General features: G+C 39.9%; 1 protein-coding gene across 1 annotated transcript in view; it reads right to left on the bottom strand.

Annotated features, from left to right (window-relative positions):
• Positions 1–27,013, bottom strand: part of OLA1 (Obg like ATPase 1) — a 131,664-nt gene that overhangs the window by 63,292 nt on the left and 41,359 nt on the right. The window lies entirely within an intron of this gene.

The raw sequence follows: 27,013 nt of genomic DNA on the forward strand, positions 1-27,013 counted from the left end.
GTTAACTCTATATTCATATATCTCTACGTGCACTGCTTTTTTCCATGGATCAATATACACGTCTCCTTCCTATGATGAATGGGTGAAAGGAATGTGTAAAGCAAAAAACATTCTCCCCTAATGGCGCGTGTCCTCTGGCTATCAAATTGTCTAAATTAAACCTGATTACAATGTAATAATCTGTAAAACCAAAAACGAAATGTTAAAGGGGTTGTCCCACGAAAATGTATCATCTATCCACAGGATCGGTGATAAATACCCGATCGTTACAGGTCCGAAAACTGGGACCCGCAGTGATCACGAGAACGTGAGTCCACTGTGTGAACGGAGCAGTGGTCACACGTGCGCACTATCACTCTATTTATTCTCTATGGGAGTGATGGAGATTGCCCAGCACTATGGATAGCTAATAACTGGTTTTCGTGGGACAACCCCTTTAATGCTTTAGAATTACTTTACGACTATTGGCAAACACTATCTTTATAATAACAATGTTACAACAAAAAAAACTAGCTCAAGACATACAAATAATTCTGCCAATCCAATCTTTTTCATTTATATTATTGTCTGCTGTGATCAGAAGGCAATTTCAAGGTGGAAAACCAGTTCAACAAAAATGTTTACTACTATTTTTTTAGGATTAGGAGGAGAAAAAAATTGACTCCTTGTGTTTGTCTGTAAAATTCCATGTATCCGTCATAAATAGAAATGTGCTGTAATAACAGGTGCATATTTTTGCAATTCTGAAACCGTGAAACCCTCTGCAATTGATTTCTCAGGTAAATGAAGGTTCATTATTTTGTATTCTAACATATTGGTCCAAAATCGCCTATTATGATAGAAGACGCAATGCGGTCAACTTGTGATAGGTAACTGTGGTTTTCATCCCATTATGCTGCACCAGTGGCTGAACCACATTTTGGAGTTTCTGATGTGGAACAGCTTTGAAAAATCATCGGTCAGAAGTACATCAGAAACGTTTAAATAACTGCCTGACCAGCTCAAAACAACTGCACTAAATTACCGCAATAAACAAAAACGCATTGTAAAACCGCATGTACGTTCAGCGCAATAAAATGCAATTTGCCAATATGCTTTCGGATGCAGCCTAAACGTGTTTTCCAACCGCCCCGTGTAAATATACTCTAAAACCAGAGAACCTTGAAACAAAACTCAAAATGCAATAATAATAATAAAAATCCGCTGCTCTGCATATTGCTTATTTCTGCTCCATTTTTTTATTTTGTGAGACTTCATTGTAAGCTTCAAATCTATGCCAGAAACCAAAGCCAGACTTTGCAGGTTGCCTGATGATGGATTAAAGGAATATTTTGGGTATTTTTTATTTTTTTTAATGTATTATAAGTGAACAACTAGATACAATTTCTGTAACGTGGACAGCCTATGAACGCATCACAAATCTGTTTTTAGCATCTAAAATTTCTACACAACCTGTTTACTGAGCTACTGCAGAAGACCGGAAGATCTATTAGACTGCCGCTTGTTTTAACTTTGTATCTACAGCTGGAAAGAATGAATGAATATCAGAAGACCAGCTGCAGGAAAGGTGTCAAGCGTCAACAACATGAATCTGATCAGAGGGAAATGGGAAAAAAAAAAACGAGAAAACAAACTGCTGATTCCCAGATGTATAGTTTCCTGTCATTAATCAGTAGATTGACAAGTACTAAATAAATACAGCTCCAAATGACTCTCTACTACGCACCAAAGTTACAAGAAATGATATGATCATTTCGGCAGGGTCTGAGTTTCCATGGGAAACTGGGATTGGCCTGAAATCATCTGGCAGACCTCTCCCCCAGCTTCAATCTACTTTATCACTGTGGTTTTGACCGTGATTAGATAATGAACCACTCAGACACACAATTTACACAGCGGCTAATTTCATCGGCCTGATTTGAGGGTATGGTTTTGAGGGGGCCATCAGAGAAGCTGGGGAAGGTACATTTGTCATCCATGAGTGACAAGCATTCACAATGTGAACAAAATGGTACTGGCCCTTGTTAGGAGCGCACGCTATTAACACACATTTAAAGTGCAGCGGAAGCCATAATTTGAAATTGCCAACTGGAAACGCGAGGGTACCGCGGGCAGATATTACTGAAGTATGCGTGCTGACTTCATGCACTTTTCATGACATGATGGGGCAACACGCTAACTAGACTTTATGCAAATGAGCAGACAAAGGAAAGATAATTATTTCAATAAAAGCAGATAACATGTATTACCTCCAGAAGACACCGCTCCGCGGAAGGAGTATAGAAATCGACGCTGATCACCAGCTTATACTGTCAATCTAAAGAATAGACACCGCGAGATATCTATACAAATAACGACTTTGCCTTATACACCCTGCGGCTGATACATATCAAGATTGTATCTCGCATTAAGCATGTCTATGTATAGAAGGCATTGCAAGTTGATAAGTGGTTTGCATTTAAGCCATCCACAAGCAACATGGCTGCCTACTGGTTAGCACTGCAGCCGCGGACAATATTTATACGCAGCACGCGAATACTCCAGTCAAGGGATCCTTCTCAATTGCGTATGAAAATATGTATCAAATACGGATGTGCAATAATGAGATTTTTTTTTTTTTTTTACAATTTGTTCAGTATTTTGTTGTCTGTTTTTCATCCGTACTTATTCCTTTTTTTGTTAAGGGATTTCCTTTTTTTTTTGTAAAGTTGCTGAAATACGGATGAAAAAATGGAACGAATATGTACATATGAACTACGCAGAAACAGAACATGCATTTTTAAACTTAATCCTTTGACATCTATGGGCTAAAACCATTACGGATACCTGTTAGAACATGCTGCGTATTGGGTGAAAAAAAATGGCAATGAAAAAAAATGGAAATAAGAAAAAAAACGTTGAAATGTATTGGCACCATTTTTTTAAATGGAAAAAAAAACCTGAATCAGTACAGATCCAATATACAAAAGTGTTACTGATCCATAACACTGCAATCTAACAAACTCGTGGGTTTATTGGCGTCCCAGCATGTGTATCACGGATATTAGAACGGAGGCCCAATGCACATGTCCGTAATTTTCATCCGTACAGTAATTACGGATGAAATTGCGGACCCATTCATTTCTATTGGCCACGGACACCTTTCCGTAGATTTACGGATGTGTGTCGGGGACGTAGAAATAACCCGAAATATAGAACATGCCTTATTCTTGTCCGTAATTGCATCACAGATTCGCCCATAGAAGTCTATGGGCGCTTCCGCAATGGTGGATCGCTACGGATGTGTATCCATAGCCGTTGGATCTGTATTTGCAGACAGTAAAATCCCTTATGGTCGTGTGCATGAGGCCTTAGCCGTACTTGTGTCAGGGACAGATGTCAATGTTGCAGTTTAGGTTGACGCTATATAAAACGGCTAATACAGTAAGTAAATCCATCAACTTGCAATGTGAACATCAGTACGTTTAAAAAAACAAAACATATGGGAATATATGAAAATATGGTGTAGTGTAGTAACCAGGAATGGTAATGTTCTGTTTTGCTCCATATGAAACATTTCATTGAGAATTTTTTTTTTGCTGAAGTAATAAATTACAGTAAGTAGTGTGCAGAAGCCTATACTGCGGCACACAAACTATGAAATCAGAGGTATACGGAGGTACAGTAAGGCCCCATGCACCTCTATGGCTGCCCTAATAAAGCCCTTGTTTACGTAACTGCAAAAAATTAGATAGGCTTCCCAATAATGGGGAAGATTTATCAAAACTAGTGCAAGGGAAATGTAGACGGATGGGTTCACATGGTGCGTTTTTGGTGCGTTTCTAGTATGCATTTGTTTTGGTTGATGAACTCTCATTGACAGACATGGGAGTTTATCTGCCAAAATAAGAAAAAAAAAAAACTTATGCTAGAAATGCAATAAAAAACGCACCACGTGAACCAAGCCAAAAAGTGGTTCATACCAACCAATCAGGTTCCAGACGTTCATGTAACAAACAACAAGTGACCGTCTAGAGGTAACATTATTTCTAAACAGTCCTGCTTATACATAAGGCTAAATTCACACTTGCGTTGTATTATCCGTTACTCTGATCGGTTTTTAGATCAGAATAACGGATGAAAACGCCTCCGTTATCCCGTTGAAATCAATAGGATTTTTAATTGCATCCGTTTGCGAGCAGAAACAATAGTGTAGTCGGCTACGCTATGGTTTGCTCTAAAGACGGAAATCCTACGTAACGGAGACAAACGGAAAGCATTTGCAACGGAAGCATTACCATTGAAATCAATGGTAAAGCAAACAGAAGCTATGGTTTCCATTTGCCTTTTCGTTCATGGATTCCGGAAAGCTGCAACGGAACCTATGAACGGAAACCAACGCTGATGTGAACAAGGCCTTATGTTAGTCATCCGTCTTTATGACTATGATAAAAGCGTAGAGTACAGGACTGTTTTCTCAGTTTAAAACAAACGGATGTGTAACGGAAGGGTCATCATTGGGGTCAACGTAAAACGGATACGAACTGATTCTAATCTGTTTGCATCCCTTATTTTGATTTCAATGTTATTATTTACTGATCCATTTTTATGCTTATACTGATCTAATCTAATGATGGATGAGAGTAACTGATTATACAACGCAAGTGTGAATTTAGCACAATAATACAATGAAGAGCAGATATATCATATGTGCAAACCTGTGCAGCTGCAAAGGGGCCCCATGGGCAAGGGGGCTCACAGCCACCTTAAAAGCAGTTTACTATTGTCTATTAGACTGCGTGTAACGAGCTGAGCTAATGAATGTCATGGCTCACAATTACTGGTGGATTGTTAGACATAAAGGGGTTGCTCTATGAGGAGCTTTTGGAGAGCAAGGAATCCATACAGTGTTCTTGCACGGAGGCCTTCTGCTGTCTGCGGTCGTCCCTGCATTATTCATGTACAATTATCTATAACTTTATCTGTTCACTTGTAAATTAACATTATTCGCAATACCATTCATCATTGATATCAATCGAGTAGAAAAATGGACCTTTAGGCCTTCTTCACACAGATTTTTTTTTTCTAGTGTTTTCAAACTGCATAAAAAAACACCAGTGTTTTGTAAAATGTAATACTTTTTCTGGAGTTTTTCCAGAGAACGCTGCGTTTAGAAAAGAAAAAACACCACTAACCACAAAATTGCCTTAAAAAACACAAACCATAATGCAGTTGTGCGCAGTGCTTTTTATACTTTACTATAGGCTTTAATGTAACATGTGGCTGCACTAAAAAAAAACGCTTTGTTTGAATTCTGACACAGAAGTGTATTTTTCATCAGTATTAAAGGGATTTCATATTGATGGCCTATTCTTAGGCTCCAACCCCCCCGGCGATCAGCTAACTTAAAGAGGCTTTGTCACCAGATTTTGCAACCCATATCTGCTGTTGCAGCAGATAGGCGCTGCAATGTAGATTACAGTAACGTTTTTATTTTTAAAAAACGAGCATTTTTGGCCAAGTTATGACCATTTTTGTATTTATGCAAATGAGGTTTGCAAAGGTACAACTGGGCGTGTTTAAAAGTAAAAGTACAAGTGGGCGTGTATTATGTGCGTACATCGGGGCGTTTTTACTACTTTTACTAGCTGGGCGTTCTGACGAGAAGTATCATCCACTTCTCTTCAGAACGCCCAGCTTCTGGCAGTGCAGACACAGCGTGTTCTCGAGAGATCACGCTGTGACGTCACTCACAGGTCCTGCATCGTGTCAGACGAGTGAGGACACATCGGCACCAGAGGCTACAGTTGATTCTGCAGCAGCATCAGCGTTTGCAGGTAAGTAGCTACATCGACTTACCTGCAAATGCCGATGCTGCTGCAGAATCAACTGTAGCCTCTGGTGCCGATGTGTCCTCACTCGTCTGACACGATGCAGGACCTGTGAGTGACGACACAGCGTGATCTCTCGAGAACACGGCTGTGTCTGCACTGCCAGAAGCTGGGCGTTCTGAAGAGAAGTGGATGATACTTCTCGTCAGAACGCCCAGCTAGTAAAAGTAGTAAAAACGCCCCGATGTACGCACATAATACACGCCCAGTTGTACTTTTACTTTTAAACACGCCCAGTTGTACTTTTGCAAACCTCATTTGCATAAATACAAAAATGGTCATAACTTGGCCAAAAATGCTCGTTTTTTTAAAAATAAAAACGTTACTGTAATCTACATTGCAGCGCCTATCTGCTGCAATAGCAGATAGGGGTTGCAAAATCTGGTGACAGAGCCTCTTTAAGGGGCCGCAGCGTTTGTCGCCGCGACATCTTTAGTGTTTACCATGCACACAGCTCCGCACACATCCGGAACTACAATCCTAGGCACAGTCGCTATGGATATGTGCCTGTAAACTGGAAAAAGGCTGTGGTGACTAATGCCGTAGTCCCATCAAATCAGCTGAATGGGGGGGGGGGGTGCTGGGAGTCAGACCCCCACGGATCTTAAGGCTATGCCATCATTATATAAAATTGTCTGGACAACCCCTTTGAATCCATTTTTTCTGTCCATAATATGAAGCGACTATTAATTTATGAGGCTATAAACAGGGGCGTATAAAATACCTGCATATTTTAAAAAACGCAGCATGCACAACTTTCATCCATTAAGTCGATGGCAAGCATCCATTGAAGTCTATGTAGAGTGTTTAATATACAGATGCATCCATATTTGATCCGTATGTCATCCATATTGCATCTGTTTTTCAAAGGGGCTGTCTCATGTGATTCAATTATCTCCCTAGAAGACGGCCCTTCCGTATTAGAGATCTGTAATACTGATGACATACTGACGAAATATCAACCGTAATACGGATCCATTTTATGGACATTTACCAATACGCTGGTGTGAGAGACCTTCGGCTGATATCACATAGCAGAAAATTCTATGGACTATTTCCTAACATGACAACGTAAAAAGTACCTGCAATTTTGTGGTGCAATGTCACGCAGGATAAGTTGGGTTGGGCCCTTAAGAAGGCGAAACTTGGTTGGTTATGAATAGGTCATGTCGCAAACTTTTTTAGATATCCTATTAGCACTAATTTTATTCTCTACGTCAAGAAATGTAAATGGAGACACTATTCCATATTGATGTGGGAGGAAGCCCTAAGATCATCTTAGTTTGTCTTTCGATTCCATCTCTTTATGATCTATACCTCAATATAAAAAAAGACTTGGCTTCCCGAGAGGCTTCCATGTTCTACCCATGTCAAGATCTTATGACTGTATGTTATGTATTCATCTGAACAGAACCACTACACTTAGTTGCAGGCTATCATCAACCAATTCATTCTCTTGCTTGAAATCAAGTCATCCAATTACTCCTTGACTAATCAAGGCTGTTTTGGCTTTTGCTTTTTTTCAGAGGTACTCAACAGCATAAACAGTTCACTTACAAGAAATGGAAAAGGGCTAATCAGCGGAATTATTGTTTTGCTGCTGTAATTTGTGGCATTTAAATGGAGGTGCTGATTGGACTGAAAGTTTTATAATATTGCATGGAAAACTAGCTGATACAAATGTGAGATGGCCTTTGTCTTGAGCTGGAACGACCACTCGACAAGATATCAATTCGGAGATGCCCGCAAGGAAGATGTAGACTGGCGCAAATAAATAGGACTTTAGTATAGCAAAAAGAAAACAATCCAAAATAGAATATAGGACCGTGAATTGCTGTAACTGCTTTTTTTTTTGCTTAAATATTAAAAAGCAGTTGCATGCAAAAAAATAAAAACATTTTTGCGGACAAAGTTTTTTTTCCCCCACAGAAATAGCGCCACCCTAATCCTTCAGCTATGACTGGTATTGCAGCTCAGGCTCATTCACTTGAAATGACAGCAGTGGCACGGTTTAATATTGTATTGAGAATAAGGGCTCTGTATGGTGCCATATTGTGGAATTAGTCTCCCTTAGAAGCAATGCTTCTGTGGTAGAATATTTCTGTAATGCAGCATCTGATGGAGCATGGCACAATGTTGATTTTGTAGTAGCATATTTGTGGCTGGATCAATTTAAAAAAAAAAAAAAAAAAAAAGTGTTTTTTTTTTTTAACCGCTTCCCGACCGCCCACTGTATATTCACGTCGGCACTTGCTGGGCTCTGTGCAGTGCCGACGTGAATTCACGGTGGGTGTTAAAAGCACGATCCGGGTGTCTCAGAGTAGCGCTGACACCCGGATCGCGCTGTTATCACCTACCTCTGTTCCCGGAGATATGATCGGGACCTGATTAGTTCAGGTCCCGGTCATGTGATCGCAGGGAAAGTGTGTTGTAGCAACGAACTGGAAAGTTTGTTGCTATAACAAACTGGAAAGTTTGTTGCTACAACAAACTTTCCCGGGGACCGATTGCTGGTGCTGCAGTCGGTTAAAAGGCAGAACCGGGGGCCATATAACGGCCCCCGGGTCTGCCATGCACAGCAGCCTATGAGAACCAGCCGGATGCTGGTTCTCATAAGCTTCCTGTCAGTGTGACTCTCAGCGTCACACTGACAGTTTATAATACGTTACACTACCTAGGTAGTGTAATGTATTATAGCAGCGATCAGTGCTGCAGGTCTTCAAGTAAAAAGTTAAAAATAAAGTAATAAAAAAGTTTTATAAAAGTGTAAAAACAAGTTATAAAAGTTACAAAAAGAAATAATGCTTTTTTTTTCCTATAAGTCTTTTATTATAGGAAAAAAATGAAAATGTTAAAAAAAGTACACATATTTGTTATCACCGCGTTCGTTCGTAACGACCCAACCTATAAAACTATAATATTATTTTTCCCGCACGGTGAACACCGCAAAAAAAATAATTAAAAAACAATGTCAGAATCACTTTTTTTTTGGTCATCAACCCTCCCAAAATATAGAATAAAAAGTGATCAAAAAGTCGCATGTACCCCAAAATAATACCAATAAAAACTACAACCCGTCCCACAAAAAACAAGCCCTTACACCGCTTTTTTGACGGAAAAATATAAAATTATGGCTCTCAGAATATGGTGACACAGAAAATAAATAATTTTATCAAAGTGATTTTATTGCGCAATCGCCACAAAACATAAAAAACCTATATACATCTGGTATCGCCGTAATCATACCGACCCGCAGAATAAAGTACAATGTCATTTATACCGCACGGAGAATACTGTAAAAAAAAAAAAATACAAAAAACATTGTCAGAATTTATGTTTCTTTGTCACTTTGCTTCCAAAAAAATCTAATAAAAAGTGATAAAAAAAATCACATGTACCCTAAAATGATACTAATGAAAAGTACAGATTGTCCCGCAACAAATAAGTCCTCGCACGGCTCCGTTGGAGAAAAAATAAAAAAGTTCTGGCTCTCAGAATATGGCGATGCAAAATGTGCAGAGTGTTCCAAAAGCGGATAGGATCAGGCGCCATTTATCAGTGTGACACAGGCCACATATCTGCGAATTATTATTTATGTACCCCATTATTATACCCTCTTATTATGCCCTGATGTACCCCGCACAGGTTACATATGCCCCCACATCATAACTGAAATACCAGCAAAACCACAAACAGAACAGTTACCAAGCAAAATCTGCGCTCCAAAAGCCAAATGGTGTTCCCTCCCTTCTGAGCCCCACAGCGTGCCCAAACACCAGCTTACGTCCACATATATGACATTTTATATCCGGGAGAACCCGCTCAACATTGTATGAGGTATTTGTCTTCAGTGGCACAAACTGGGCACAATATATTGTGCATTAAAATGGCATATCAGTGGAAAATTGTAATTTTCACTTTGCACCATCCGCTGCGCATTAACGCCTTGGCGCACCACGACTTAATAGAATGTCGTGGTGCGAGGGGTTATATATGGAGCGGGCTCACGCGCTGCGCCCGCTCCATATTCTGCAACTGTCAGCTGTGTATTACAGCTGACACCCGGGACTAACGGACAGGAACAGCGATTGCGCTGTTACAGGAACCTGTAAAATGACATTATACTGCAATACATTAGTATTGCAGTGTATTGTACCAGCGACCTAATGATCGCTCGTTCCAGTCCCCTAAAGGGACTTTTGGGAGGTTTCCACTGTTTTGGTACCTCAGGGGCTTTGCATATGCGACATGACACCCGAAAACCAGTCCAGCTAAATTTGAGCTCCAAAAGCCAAATATTGTTCCTTCCCTCCTGAGTCCTGCCGTGGGTCCAAACAGCAGTTTATTACCACATATGGCGTATTGCTGTAATCAGGACAAATTGCTTTACAAATTTTGGGGTAATTTTTCTCCTTTATTCATTGTAAAAATTTAACATTTCTATGTTTTTTCAGAAAAAAGTAGATTTTCATTTTCACGGCCTAATTCCACTAAATTCAGCAAAAAAACTGTTGGGTCAAAATGCTAACTATACCCCTAGAACAATTCCTTGAGGGGTGTAGTCTTCAAAATGGGGTCAGTTTTGGGGGGATTCCACTGTTTTGCTTACTCCAGGGCGTTGCAAACGCGACATGGCACTGAAAACCAATCCAGCAAAATCTGCGCTTCAAAATCCAAATGGCGCTCCTTCCCTTCTGAGCTCTGCTGTGGGTCCAAACAGCAGTTTAGTACCACATATGGGGTATTGGCGTAATCGGGAGAAGTAGCTTTACAAGTTCTGGGGTGCTTTTTAATCTTTATTCCTTGCAAATATTATTTTTTTAAAATATTTTTTCAGATAAAAAGTAGATTTTCACTTTCACAGACAAACTCCAATAAATATAGCAGAAGACCTGTGGGGTCAAGATGCTAACTGTACCCCTAGATAAATTCCTTGAGGTGTGTAGTTTCCAAAACCGTCTCACTTTTGGGGGATTTCCACTGTTTTGGTACCACAAGACCTCTTCAAACCTGACATGGTGCCTAAAATATATTCTAAAAAAAGGAGGCCCCAAAATCCACTAGGTGCTCCTTTGCTTCTGAGGCCTGTGTTTCAGTCGATTATCACACTAGAGCCACGTGTGGGATATTTCGAAAAACTCCAGAATCTGGGCAATAAATATTGAGTTGCATTTCTCGGGTAAAACCTTCTGTGTTACCGATTTTTTTTTATTACAAATGAATTTCAGCAAAAATAATAAAATTTGTAAATTTCACCTCTACTTTGCTTTAATTCCTGTGAAGCGCCTAATGGGTTAAGAAACTTTCTGAATGCTATTTTTAATACTTTGAGGGGTGCAGTTTTTAATATGGGGTGATTTATGGGGTCTATCTAGTACATAAGGCACTTCAGAACTGAACTGGTCCCTGTAAAAATAGCCTTTTGAAATTTTCTTGAAAATGTGAGAAATTGCTGCTAAAGTTCTAAACGTTGTAACGTCCTAGAAAAATAAAATAATGTTCAAAAAACTATGCAAATATAAAGTAGACATATGGAATATATAAAATAGTAACTATTTTGTGTGGTATTACTATTTGTTTTACAAGCAGATACATTTAAAATGAGAAAAATCATAATTTTTGCAAATTTTCTCTAAATTTTGGTATTTTTCACAAATAAGCAATGAATTTATTGCCCAAATTTTTCCACTAACATAAAGTACAATATGTCACGAGAAAACAATCTCAGAATCGCTTGGATAGGCAAAAGCATTCCAGTGTTATTAACACATAAATTGACACGTCAGATTTGAGAAAATGGGGCTGGTCATGAAGGTCAAAATGAGCTCAGTCTTGAAAGGGTTAAGAGATGAGATTCAGATGATTAAAGGATTGTTCGATTTTTGCGTGTTTAAAATGGACTACTTTACGCAATTAATGCTTAGTTCATACCATGCTTTTTGCCTACATCAAACATATACTGTATCATACCAATAGGCTTCTTTTGTGTGTCCCTTTAGCATTTTTTTTATTTGGGCACTGAAAACCGGCATACGTTAAAGTGTGTGTATATATGTGTATATATATGTATATGTATGTATGTGTAATATATATATATATATATATATATATATATATATATATATATATAGATATATATATAGATATATATATAGATAGATAGTAAAAAAACTCCAAGATACAGCACAGCACTCCAGTTAGTGACAAAAGTGGATTTATTCACCACATGCGACGGTGAATAAATACACTTTTTTCACTAGCTGGAGTGCTGTGTCGTATCTTGGACTCAAATGTTGTGTGAAAATACCTGGTCCTTTACCTAAAAATATGTTCCAAAGTATAATTCCTATTATCACGCTGCTAAAACTGATGTAGCTTACACCTCTAGGTGCCAGTTACACAATCTTAAAAGACAGTTAGACTTTTTAGTAGTATAAAAGAATTTTATAGACGCCAATCGAAAAATAGTAGTTCATTTTTAGGTGCATTGGTAGAAGTTATCCAGCGCAGAATAGAATAGGAAAGACTTATCTTAGGCTTCGTTCACATCTGCATCAGGGCTCCGTTCATGGGTTCCGTCTCAGCTTTCCATCAGGGGAACCCATGAACGGAAACCAAAAAACAAACGTTTACATCACCATTGATTTCAACGGTGACGGATCCATTGCGAATGGTTTCTGTTTGTCACCGTTGTGTAAGGGTTCCGTCGTTTTGACTGAATGAATAGCGCAGTCGACTACGGTATTGATTCAGTCAAAACAACGGAACCCTTATACAACGGTGACAAACTGAAACCATTTGCAACGTGAAATCAATGGTGATGCAAACCTAAACCTATAGTTTCAACTTGTTTCAGTTTGGTTCCGTTCATGGGTTCCCCTGACGGAACCCATGAACAGAGCCCCGACGCAGATGTGAACGAAGCCTTATTAATGATATGCTATAAACTGGGCATTGTCAGTATTAACTGTTGCACATTTGGAAGGCCTTTCTTCCTTTTGTTTTTCTCCAAACGTTTCCATTCCACATGCGCCCTCACTTACACACTTTACAATACAGGCTTTCCTTCAGTACGCAGCTTCAGGGCCACTTCCTCAACGTCTTTGTTAAGTGCCCTAGTCTTACAAGTTTTGTCTTCACCAAGCCCTAGCGAGTTTCAATCATTTGCAGGGCTAATTGTGGAGATTTATCTGCTTTTCTTATGCATAGAACACAGCTATTAAAGCTGAATGGAGATGGTGTGAAGTATAGGTTAAATTGGGTGAAATTAAAGCAAATTACTCTTGGATGTGGATTTCTGAATATAGAAACCACAAATGATTTGCAATTCTGCTGGAAGATCTGTCTCATCAATTGTCAAATAAAGGGGGGAAGTTACATTACCCCCCCCCCCCCCCCAAAAAAGGTTTTCTGTACACAATTTCGTAAATATAGTGAAACAAACGTTGTATAAAAGCTTTCATATACTCAAAGTAGCAAACAGGTTATTACATTTAAACAGTCTGATAAAAAAACAAAAAGCCTTACAGGTTTTATTTAGACCTTTTTTGCATCAGCTTGAAACCCTTTCCTACAATAGAACAGTGATTAGGATTTATCGTCCTATGCTTGTGCACGCTAAAGGTGGTCATACACTTTAGATGTATGTCGGCTGAACCTGCTGATTTCGGGGGGACTGGAAAACCATCTAATAAGTACGATGGTCTCCCGACTCTTCCTCGACGGCAGATGTTAGGGAAAAGAAGGGTCGGGCATGTTGGATTTTAACATGTCCAATCCCTTTGTTCGAGAATAGCTGCTGCCATAGAGCTGTCGGCCGAATGAGCATTTGGCGGACAGCTATTTGCAGTGTATGGCCAGCTATAATGTACCGCTTATGCATGGTTTTGTATCCACTGAGAATTTCTTTCCAAAATGAGACAGGAGCCCTTTAAACTGGGATATTTACAAGCTAAGAGGTAGCATGGGAAAGGGCAAGTACTTCAAGCAAACCAAAGAGAAAGAATTTCCCTGTTCTGATAAGTATCCCAATGCTTGATCAGAACGCTCATCAGAAATAAATAATGGTGGTAAATATCATGTCTTGGAATTGCTCTAAATGTTCTTTTCTTGGACATAATTAAAGGGGTTTTACAGTGGAAACTTTTAGCACCTTGACCGCTGCTCAATACAAACTTGATCCTTAGCACTGTGACGCAGGTGGGTGCAAGTGACTGAGGTCCTCCATTCTAGCAATTGGTGGGGGTCCCAAAGGTTGTACCCCCACCCAACGATGGATTATAATATAGGTGGCCCAAACCACCCATCATCTCAAAAGACAGAAACGGTCACACACAAAAGCTTACACAAGAGGGGTTACAGGGTTAAAGTCTCCCTCGTGTGCCCCCGCTACTCCTTGAATTACTCTATGAATTATCAAGGCGTCACAAATAGGTTTCTACCTGGCTATACACGTTGCGCCTCATGACTTACACACTATCCCTCCATGTTTCACACACTTACACCCCATTATTCATTTATTTGTATTGAGGCACTTTACTCATTACTGCCCCCTATATTTCACTTATATTATTACACTTGCACATACACTATTCATTTATTATTTCTTACTACGCATCCCATGCACCACACACCACTCCCCTCAAGACTAGTGGGAGTGGCTATTATTTAAAGCACCTGCTCGCTATCCTTCATCAGCGTTTCTGACCTGGCTGTGTCCATTTGTAAGTATGGCCTTTTTTGGTGTTCCCGTCTCATCCCCCTGGCTCTCCTCCTTCCGCTCTTGTACTTGTAGACAGTCTTATGTAATGCTGTCTGCCATCTGCTGGTGAAAGGGGAACAATACATGAGAAATGATCACCCCTCCCCAGCAGATGACCGACAGCATTTCATACAGCAGTCGGGTCACTGGGGAAGGGGTATGGGAGTTCCTTACAGCCTCAGCGTTTCCATATTACTGCTGGCTAGAGCAGTCCTGTCCATCTCTACCTTCATAAAAGAATTCCAGCAGAGAAGATGTACACAATCTTGAGTACCCCATAGTCAAACCGTTTCTTATTAGCCAGGGCTGCTATGGGCGTCTCCCCATTAGAGGCGAGGTTGGTCACATGTTCCCAGCAGTCCGGCACCCCCATCTGATTTCTGTTGTCCTGCCTTCTTTAGTTGTGCAGGCTGCAGCTGTCCTTCATGCCTGGTTGCGGTCTATCCAGTTGGTCATCGCCGCTAGTAGCCCCTTTCCAGGATAGTCCCTGTCCGGAGGCTAAACATATTTTTATTTGCTAGGTACTCTCCCCCACAGCCCACAATATTAAATACATTTATATATACACAGAAACAAGTTTACAGCTGTCATGTGGAGGTTATATCAATCAGCATGTGATAAGGATAAGTGGATTGTTATTATATACTGGGATATTTATTTATTTTAAAAATAATAATCTATATTAGGCTCAGTATAAAAAGGTGCTGAATTTGATCCGCTATATATATATATATATATATATATATATATATATATATATATATATATTTCATCACCTGTGAAATGCTATAATAGATTGTTTTATATTAGAAATAAGGAATTAAATATATAGATATAGCATTTAAAACAATCGATTATAGCCCAATAAGTGATCACATTGCCTCCAACTTTACCTATTTAGGAGATACCCTACCTATTCATAATAGCCTGTACAAACCAAATAGCCGAAAGCTCCCTATTTGACCTCTATTTGGGGATGAAGGAGTGACATCATGCAGAGGTGTACAAAAACTGGTGCCGACTACAGAGATTTTATTCTAACAATCCAGAACACAATAGGGGTGGTCAAGAATTAGAAAACCATGGATGATTTTTTCCAAAAACAGTGCCTAACCTGTCCATGGATTCAGTATAGCATTGCAGATCAGCGGCATTCAAGTGAATGGGGCTGAACTGCAAGACCAGACACAACCAGTTGACAGGTGTGGCGCTGCTTTTGGAAGAAAGGAGCCAGGCTTTTATTTTTTTGTAATGCTGAACAACCCCTTTAATCCACAACAGCCCCCACTGATCTAACATTGGTGGTGCACTAGCAACAAGTCTAGGCCGCCATTTTTTTTGCTGCAAATAACTGGCATAATGTGACGTTTCAGATCACAATATTGTGACAAAGACCACTGCCCTTTCACGATTGGAGCTTCCCTGTTTGGTCCCTGGAGAGCAGCTAAAAATCAAGTGACCAAGTTTTCTGTGGTTCATTTTTAGTGTGAAGCTGGGGCCGGAATTTGAAATAAAAACTACCAACCTTGTGGGATCTTCCTGAGCAGCGGTTTAGATGGTAAACCGAGTAAGGTGGGATCGAGAAAAAACATCCAGCAAAAGAATATCAAGTGGACCTCAAAAACTTGGAGGCGAAAGGGGTCAGAGTAGGATGTCAAGTATCGTTCTGAGGATCATGCGGTGCCCAGTCAAATACAACACTGGTGCTCCAACTAACATGTCTGAACGACCAGTTTGAGTGCAATTGCTTTGTAGGGGAAACAGAAAGGCAAGACTCCAATTGGCAAAAAAAATGGATCACTGAGCAGAGGAAAAACATCGCCTGATCAGATGAATCAAGATTTCTGTTGCACCGTGCTTATGGGAGGGTCAGAATTTGGGGCAAGCAGCATGAATCCATGAACCCTTTTTGCCAGGTGTCAACAGTTCAGGCTGGTGGAGGTGGAGTGATGGTGTGTGGAATGTTTTCTTGGCACATCCTGGGTCCTCTGATACCTGTGGATGGACTTTGAACAGTAGGGTTTACCTAAGCATTGTGGCCGACTAAGTTTATCCCTTCATGGCAGCTGTGTACCCTACGGTAGGACGACACTTTAGTGGCAACTGCGAGAAGCTATCCTGTCCGCAGGGGCCAATATTCCTGCAGAATGATTTCAACACCCAGTGGAATCTATGCCACGATGAATCGCTGCGATTATGAAGGCCAAAGGAGGTCCAACGCACTAATAGATTGGTAGATTATACAGTCACCATTCATCACAACAGACGTACATTAGAAAATATGAATTTTTTTTAGATTCGATTATTCTTTTCCCTAAGGTGTAAAAGTGCTAGAACAACAAAATTACACAATTAGATTTCTAATCGCAAAAATTTACAATAACTTCTTTAACTTTGTTACCGGAATATGACCATGAAAATGTTAAAACATAAATCTTACTTCTCCATTCATTTCCTACACGGATAAAATAAGCAGAAATCTACCCTGGTAAACACGTCAAGAATAAAGAACACACAGCCTCATAGCTCACATAATAAATAGCGAAATCTATGGGGCAGTTTCTTGCCTTGCTCACAAACAATTTCTTGTAATTGTGCAATCTCTTCAGGGTCCAATATGAACCAAAGTGCAACAATTTCCCTGTGCTGATTGTCTAGTGCGATCCTACTGCCGGCAGACCTCAGCTCACAAGATACAAGTGTTCAGCAAGAAATTCTAATAACAAACTAACGATAAGCCAATACACTGTGATGACACGGAGACGGAGAGGTCGGTTACATCAAATGACAGCATACAAAATAAGTGTGTGTGTATGTATGTATATATATATATATATATATATATATATATATATATATATATACACACACACATACACAAATATATATATATATATATATATATATATATATATATATATATATATATATAAATAAAAGTCTATATATGCACACACATACACATTATATACACATACACTATATGGACAAAAGTGTTGGGACACTCCTCTTAATCACGGAATTCGGGTGTTGCATTCAGTCCCATTGCCACAGGTGTATAAAATCCAGCACCTCGCCCTGCAGTCTGTCTATACAAAGATTTGTGAAAGAATGGGTCGTTCTAAAGAGCTCACTGAATTCCAGCGTGGTCCTGTAATAGGACGCCACAGTTGTAACAAGTCAGTTTGTGAAATGTCTTTCCTCCTAGATATTCCACCATGAAGTGGTATTATTACAAAGCGGAAGCGTTTAGAAACTACAGCAACTCGGCCACAAATTGCAGACCACGTCAAGTTACAGAGCGGGTCACCAACGCTCTGCTGATTCAATAACTGAAAAGCTCCAAACCTCCTCTGGGATTATATATTCAATCCAATTTACATACAAATCCTTTGGACCCCTCTCTCCCGCTTTCTAGTTCTGTTTTTCTTTTTGTTTTGCTCCCCCACCCCTGATTCCTGAGTAATAATGCGAAGATCTTTAGGCGCCCAATATGCTAATTTACTGTAGTTAGCCAGCAGGGCGTGAACTACAGTGAACCTCCCTGGGTGGGGCCATCTTCACTGCCTCTAAAGGTGTTCAATCACAGCAGGGCGGTTTATGGCAAGCCTTGGACAGCGAGACCATGCTTATCAAGACTTCTAATCAAACACATCGGTCCTATTCGGTCTCATGCTGATTGGACAGCGTCAGAGGTAGTGAAGATGGCTCCACCCAAGGAGATAACTCACTATTAGCATAATGGGTGCCTAAAAAATTGAGCATCATTACTCATGAACGGGGGGAGGGAGAGGAACAAAAAGAAATACAGCGGTGGAAACGGAGGTGGCGGGCTAAAGGTCATATATGTAAATTGGATGTGGAATAGGTGCTGGTGACAGGTCCTCTTTAACATCTGCACATTTCAGACAATTTTGGACAACTGTATGCCTCTATCTTTGTGGTAACAATTTGGGGAAGGCCCTTTTTCCTTAGCCTGGGTTCACACCTTGCGGTAGTGAGCCGCGCGGTGTTTACAGGAAATAAAAATCTTTTTAGCATGATTCACCTATAAAAACTGCGCAGCCAATAACCACATCGCAAAATCATGGTAAAATGCCAGATGTTTTGACAAATATCTTTTGTTGCTCACGAGGCACTACCGCAACAGGTGAAGCGAGCCTTACACCTTATCAGTGTTCTATTGACCTCCAACTCTTCCAAAACACAACTCCCTACATACCCTGACGGACACGGCTAGTTGTAGTTTTGCAACCGCTGGAGAGCCACAGGTTGGCAGGCCCCCACTATAAATCAGATCTGATCCCCCCCGCCCCCCCCCCATTTGCTCCAATCTATCACAGAGGAATCTGAAAAGATATTAACATGCCACCGTTATGTTCAGAAGTTATTACTAAGTAATCAGAAGTAAAGTAAAAACCGTTAGGTATGTTCACACAGGGCGGATAACATGGAACAGGTACAAATCTATTATACGTTTTCTGTAAAGGACCTACTCCCAGTTATGGCTTACAGATACTGAAGCAAAATACTGACCGAAATACTACCATGTGAACGAGGCCTTAGGCCCCTTGCATACGACCGTAGTTTTCATCCATAATTACAAATGATATTGTGTTGCTATGCATTTCTATGGACCACGGACACCTTTCTGTATATTTACGGATGAGCGTTCGAAAAAAAATCTGCAAATTATACAACATGCCCTATTATTGTCCGGAATTACGTCACGGACTCCCCATGGAAGTCTATGGGCGCTTCTGTAATTGCGGACGGCTACGGATGTGCATACTCAGCCGTCAGTAATTGCGGTAATATTGCTATGCGAGGGGATTACCCAAGATTCCTCCCGGTTTTATTTGCGGATCCGTAAATATGGATGAACTATGGATGCACTATGGACCGTATTTGTGGATAGTAAAAACCATTACGGTCGTGTGCGTGAGGCCTTAATGCTTTTTAAGATGGTCATCGACATAAGTATATTTTATCTTACCATAATAGGCAATATAAATATTTCATCTGTCTATGAAACAAACAAAAAATGAATGTTTCATGGTTGGGAGATCTTAAATGGGCTGTATAAACCACTCTTGTCCATAGGTTGTGTCTGGTATTCCAGTTTAGCCCCACTTAAGTGGTGAATGGGGCAGAGCAGCAATACCAGAAGCAGCCCATAGACAATGGAGGAGATAGTTCTGGTTAAAAAAATATATGTTCCATATTACAGAATTGTACCACTGTAATGCACTATAACTTTTCTTCTACACAAAATCCTTTGTGTACCTCTGTATAAAATCAGAAGCACACAGAGGTACAGTATGAGCCCTCGGCAGTCTACGGGTGCCGTATTATGGCTCTATAATAGGTTGTGCGGATGGGTTCTAAAAGTGATGACAGCACATAACCTGTAATGTTATGTAACTCCCTGTATATCCTCTAACATGAAAATTACTTTTTTTTTTTTTACGGGAACACAGCATATAATGGGTTTATGTAGTCAGGGATGTTGCAGTACTTAGACAGCATTGTCAACTGTGCACAGAATTTTTATTTGGGATTTGCCAGAGCGAATGATAAAGTGCAGCAGTAACTTGGACTTTTGTCAATTCTCTGAACCGACAAATGTCAGAGCGAAAATGTGTAGCAGAAAATCTCTGTCAAGACAATACAAATGAGAGATTTTCTAGCTCAGGAGCCGAACATGATTAATCAAGCATATTTTGCTGGTTCCAGCTGATGCTTATTAAATAGAGCCTGTCACATTGAAAATGCAGTCTAATGTGCAGGCATCATGTTAAAGAACAGGAGGAACTGGGTAGATTGATATTAATTTTTGCAGCAAAAGACTCAGTATAAACTTGTAATTTATTCATTTAAACCTCTGCTCATTTTGGGCTTAGAGGTCCAGTGGGCAGTCCTACTCCGAGATTGACATAAGTATGCATACAGAGATAGCTGTCAATCAGTGATTGGGACTGCCCACTGGATTCCTTAAGAAGAAGGAGAGGTTTGAAGGAATAAATTAAACATTATACTGAAACTTATGCTACAAAAAAATATATCGATCTGCTCAGCTCCTTCTGCTCTAGAAAATGCAGTCCAACATGCGGGTAGCATTTAAAACGCGGAAGGTTCCCCCTTTTAAAGGGTTATTTCCATCTAAGACATTCATGGCACATCCACTGGATATGACATAAATGTCTGATAGATGTGGATCTCACATCTATCACTGAGACCCGCACCTCTCCCGATCCCCCTGGTGAGACAGACCCGCTTGCTCTGTTGTTTCCATAACTCCCATAGAAGCCGTGAACATGCCCCCATTCTTGAGATGGATGCGAATCCCAGAGCTGGAACCCACACCTATCGGACATTTATGGCATATCCAGGGGTGATAACCCCTTTAACGTGCATAAACACAAATATAGGCAGCAGTTGTCACTGAGATGTCTCGGACTCCCAGGAAAATCTCCTTTTATTGTTTTGCCCAATAACTCATAACAGAAAGTTCATTTTAACATTTTCCCTCAAATATGTTTATACGCTGTAAGGACATCCTTCAGAGGGATTCTTTTTTTTTCTGATGACATCATCGATGTAAGATTCTGTCTATAGGGATTTTTTTTTAAAGTAGCAGACTAAGCAAACTATGATTGAGAGGTACCATCTTATGCACATTGCTGTTGTCCCACATCATTCTGAACAAACCTTTTTAGATCGTTAACTACCACAGGAGTGCTGATTACATAGGCACTAGCAATTTCCTAACCAATGACCACCTGAACAATGATGTGTTCAGCATCTCAGACCCCGAAGCCTTTCAAAGGTGAGTCATTTCACAGTTTGGAACTCCATCTCCATAGCAACATCCCTTTGAGGGTTTTAGAATCACCATCTAGTAATTCTATGATCATCAAGCTCAACCATTCCCAATGGTTCTTTTCACAGCAGATGGAAAAGGAAGCCTTGAAATTTTACAGTCTATTTCAAGCAATTCATCTGGCAGCCTATTAGAATTCAAAATATTTCGACCTTCAATCACAAAGCATGTTATCTGAAGCTGTGGCGATCTCAAGTCAAGACAAGCAGACGTTTTAGTCTAATCATCCATGATGAGAAGAGACTGACAAAAACTCTTAATTCAACCGCCATCAAAATGCTTATTTTAACGGCATGAAAGTCTTTCAACAAGCAATGAAAACACACCATGTACTATTTTATCACTAAATTCTTCCAAATATGAATTCTGCATCTCCAGTTTATCACTCTGCATATATACGCAGATCCCATCTCCTACCCCAGAAAAAGGAAAGAAAAAAAAATACACATTGCAAATCTTGCTTAATGAGAAGTTCCTTGTTACTATGTTACCAGACTACCAGAAGGATTAACCCGTTCTCCGCAAGGAGACCGTTCTTGTCTGTATAAATGCTTCCCTGTTTGAGACCTATTTAGTAAACAATTACCAAAATCTACCCAAGCAATACATGACTTAAAAAAAAAAAAGTAAAAAAAAAAAAGCTCTCGTTGCAAAAATACATAAATTTAAAAAACTAAAAAAAGCAAACTGAAGACTTTAAAAAAAAATAAAAATTTGAAAAATTTTTTAAAAAGTCATGTTATATTCTTAAGTCATAAGGTTCTGCGGATTACGTTCACACAATTTAATTCCCTATGGGACCCAGGCTTTTGTTACTGAAATTATTCTTTTCTTTGTTTCTTTTCTTTTTTTTTTTTTTTAATTCTTCGTACAACTGCGGGATTAATCGCTCTATTTCATTTTGTTTGAAAGACTCAACTCCGAAATCTATTAAATCACCAGGCTCCTTTACACTCCTTCTTAAAGACAATCTGCCCTTGTTTTGACCTTGATTACACATTTAAAGATTCAATTAATATTGATACAGTAAAATATTACAATATTCAAATGGAAAAAAAAAGTTGAAATGTCTTGTTTAACAAGGATATCAAAAATAGCGATGACTACTATTCACAGCCCTAAGGGCCAGTTCTCACAGAGTTTTTTGGAGCCGATTTTGATGCGGAAACCTTTACATGTAGCCCTGACCTGGATTGTGATATTATCTTTCCCATACACACAAACAGCTCAGCAGACTTAATCATAGCTTACAGATGTAGCCATACTTTTTAATAAAATATACGCGTACATGATCATATAGGGGATACATGTGTGATCGCTGGGGGTCCGACCTCTGGGAATGGAGAGCATGTCTGACCAGCGCTCCATTAATTTCTATGGGACATCCGGGACGGTCTCCGGCAGCGCAATAAAAATTAATAGAGCGCTGGTCAGGCATGCGCACCAGTGCTCCATTCTCATTTGGAGGACTTTCAATCTCCGTTCTCCTTATTGCTGGGGATCCCAGCGCTCAGACCCCCAGCGATCACACATGTATCCCCCAAAACGCACACGCTCGTGTGAATCCGGCCTAAGGATGTATTTCAATGTCCTAATTTTCCGTTTTTGTAATCGCTGCAAAATCGAACCTTTTTAAAAACCAAAAAAATTACTCATATGAATATACCGAGGCTAGTTTCAAACACAGCTTTTTGCTACATTTTTCATTGAGTTTTTATTCACATTTTTGTTGTGCAGCCAGATGTTACATTAAAGGCCATGTACACCTGCAAGTTTTTTCTTTTTTGCGGATTGAAGGTCTTTGAAACACAGGATCTAGCTAATATCAATCACATAAAAATTCATGTTAGATGTGATCGATATTAGCTGGATCCTGTGGGTCAGAGACACGCAGGTTTCGTTCCCAGCCAAGCATTTCAACTGAACTGACTGATTCGGCTGAGAAAGAACGATACAGCTTCTATGTATACAGGACGTATAGAAGCTGCATCATAACAAAAATAACTTTTTAAAAAAAGGCAATAAAATAATTGGTTAAAAACACATTGATTTAAGAAAACATTTTCCTTCCAAAGGTGTACATAGCCATTTACCCCTTCCCGCAAATGGGCGTTACTGTACGTCCTTTTTAGCGGTGCATTCCTGCAAATGGGCGTACAGTAACACCCTGAGGATAAAGCCGGCACAGGAGCTGTGCGCGCTGCATCTTCAGCGGGTGTCGGCTGCAACGTATAGCCAACATCCCAATCAGCCAACATCACAATTATCTCCGATCACCGCCGTTTAACCCCTTAAATACTGCTGTGAATAGCGACAGCGGCATTTAAGTGATTGACACAGAGGGAGGGGGCTCCCTCTGTACCCCGTTTGCCCGTTGTGCCGATGATTGCTATGGCAACCAGGAAGCCTAGCAACAGCTTCCTGGTTGCCAGGTACGGCAGCCCAAGGCAGGACGTAATAGGCTTAACTGTCAGTTGTAAAATGAGTTACAATACACTGCACTACACAAGTATGTACAGAAGTAGTGCAGTGTATTGTACTGGGGACCAGAAGAGCAGATCTTCAAGTCCCCTAGCAAGTGTAAAAAACAAAACAAAAAAAAAAAAAAAAAGTTAAAGAAAGTTTTAGATAAATTAAAAAAAAAATACAAAAAAAAATGGTGGAATTTACTTTTTGGGTCACGTGGTTTCCAAAAAAAATGGAATAAAAAGTGATCAAAACGTCACAAGTACCCCAAAATAGTACCAATAAAAAGTAGTTTGTCACGCAAAAAAAAAAGTCCTCACACAGCTCCGTCGACAAAAAAAACGAAAAAAAAAACCACGTTATGGCTCTCAGGATATGGTGACACTAAAATACTATTTTATTTAGAAAAAAGTGTTTTTATTGTGTAAAGGTAGTAAAACATAGAAAAACTATATGAATTTGGTTTTGCCATAATCGTATCGAACCGCAGAATAAAGTAAACATGTTGTTTATACTGCACAGAGAACGCCGTTAATTTATAAAAAAAAGTTAGGGAATTTCTGTCTTTTGGTCGCCTCACCTCCCAAAAAATATTGAATAAAAACTGATCACAAAAAACGCATGTACCCCAATACTAATAAAAACGACAGCTCGTTCCATGAAAATCAAGCACTCACACAGCTCGTCAACGGGAAAATAAAAAGTTATGACTCTCAGAACACAATAATGCAAAACAACGGCCCAGACTAATTTATATGTGCAGCAGTTCTTCCCCTAAAACCCCACATCATCATTTGCTATCCCCCACTGGTAAACCCTGTAAATGTAGCGGAAACGATGACATTTTGGGGTCTGTGCTACATATGGGGCTAGTGAAGTAGTCAAAGATTAGGCAATGTTGGAGTGCGGATATTATGTACAATACCACAGACACACTTTACAAGTGCGCCTCCAGCCCCCAAAAAACTGGCCTGTGTATAAAGGATTGGTTCAAAGCGTATGTCAATATCCATGGATAATTAATTTTATTATTCATTCACCCCATTATTACATCATCCTATTATGACCTGATGCACTCCACCTAGCTTACATATACCCTGATGTACTCCACCCAGCTTACATATACCCTGACGTACTCCGCCCAGTTTGCATATACCCTGACATACTCCGCCCAGTTTGCATATACCCTGATGTACTCCGCCCAGTTTGAATATACCCTGATGTACTACGCCCAGATTACATATACCCTGATGTACTCCGCCCAGATCACATATACCGATGTACTCCGCCCAGATTACATATACCCTGATGTACTCCGCCCAGATTACATATACCCTGATGTACTCCGCCCAGATTACATATACCCTGATGTACTCCGCCCAGATTACATATACCCTGATGTACTCCGCCCAGATTACATATACCCTGATGTACTCCGCCCAGATTACATATACCCTGATGTACTCCGCCCAGATTACATATACCCTGATGTACTCCGCCCAGATTACATATACCCCCACATTATAAGCTGAAATACCAGTAAAACCCCAAACAAAATTACTACCAAGCAAAATCTGCGCTCCAAAAGCCAAAATGGCGGTCCTTCTGAGCCGGGCAGTGTGCCCAAACAGCAGTTTATGACCACATATGGGGTATTACTGTACTCTGGAGAACACGCTTAATTTATGGGGTGTGTCTCTAAAGGGGCACAATCTGAGCACAACACAGCACCGAAATAGAATATCTGTGGAAAATGGCAATTTTCAATCAGCAACATCTACTAAGCACTAATTTCTGCAAAACCTTTGGGGTCAAAATGCTCACTACACTTCTAGATAAATTCCTTGAGGGTTGTAGTTTCCTAAATGGGGTCACTTCTCGGGGGTTTTCACTGTGTGGGTACCTTAGGGCAATGTAACATGGTGCCAAAAGACAATTTAGTAAAATCTCCACTCCAAAAACAAAACTGCGCTTTTTCCCTTTAGATCCTTGCCGTGTGTCCAAATAGCAGTTTACAACCACATGTGGACTATTTCCCTACTCAGGAGAAATTGTGCAACAAATTTTGGGGTGTCTTTTCTCCTGTATTCCTTGTGGAAATTAAAGATTGAGCTAAATCTACATGTTATTGGAAAAAAAATTATGTTTTCATTTTCACGGCTCAATTCTAATAAAATCTATAAAACACCTGCGGGAGCAAAATGCTAACTACACCTCTAATTTAATTCTTTAAGGGGTATAGTCTCCATAATGGGGAATTTCTACTGTACTGGTACTTCAGGGGCTCTGCAAATGCGACGCAACCCCCAGAAACCAATTCAGCAAAACCTGAGCTGCAAAATCCAAATGGCACTCCTTCCCTTCTGTGCCCTGCCGTGGGTCCAAACAGCAGTTTATTACCACATATGGGGTATTGCCGTAATAGGGAGAAATTGCTTTACAAATGTTGAGGTGCTTTTTCTCCTTTATTCCTTATAAAAATTTGAAAATTCTGTTGTTTTTTTTTCAGAAAAAAAAAGGCGATTTTCATCTTCACAGACTAATTCCAATAAATTCAACAAAAAACCTGTGGGGTATAAATGCTAACTATACCACTAGTAAAATTCATTGAGGGGTGTAGTTTGAAAAATGAGGTCCCTTTTGGGGGGTTTCCACTGTTTTGGCACCACAAGACCTCTTCAAACCTGACATGGTGCCTAAAATATATTCTAATAAAAAGGCCTCAAAATCCTCTAGGTGCTCCTTTGCTTCTGAGGCCGGTGCTTCAGTCCATTACCTCACTAGGGCCACATATGGGATATTTCTAAAAACTGCAGAATCTGAGCAATAAATATTGAGATGTATTTCTCGGGTAAAACCTGCTGTGTTACAGAAAAAATTTACTTTGCTTCAATTCCTGTGACATGCCTAAAGGGTTAAAACACTTTCTGAATGCTATTTTGAATACTTTGAGGGGTACAGTTTTAAAAATGGGGTGTTTTATGGGGGTTTCTAATATATGGACCCCTCAAAGCCACTTCAGAACTGAACTCG

This window comes from Rhinoderma darwinii, chromosome 6 (assembly GCF_050947455.1).
Source record: "Rhinoderma darwinii isolate aRhiDar2 chromosome 6, aRhiDar2.hap1, whole genome shotgun sequence".
Classification (NCBI taxonomy): Eukaryota; Metazoa; Chordata; class Amphibia; order Anura; family Rhinodermatidae; genus Rhinoderma; species Rhinoderma darwinii.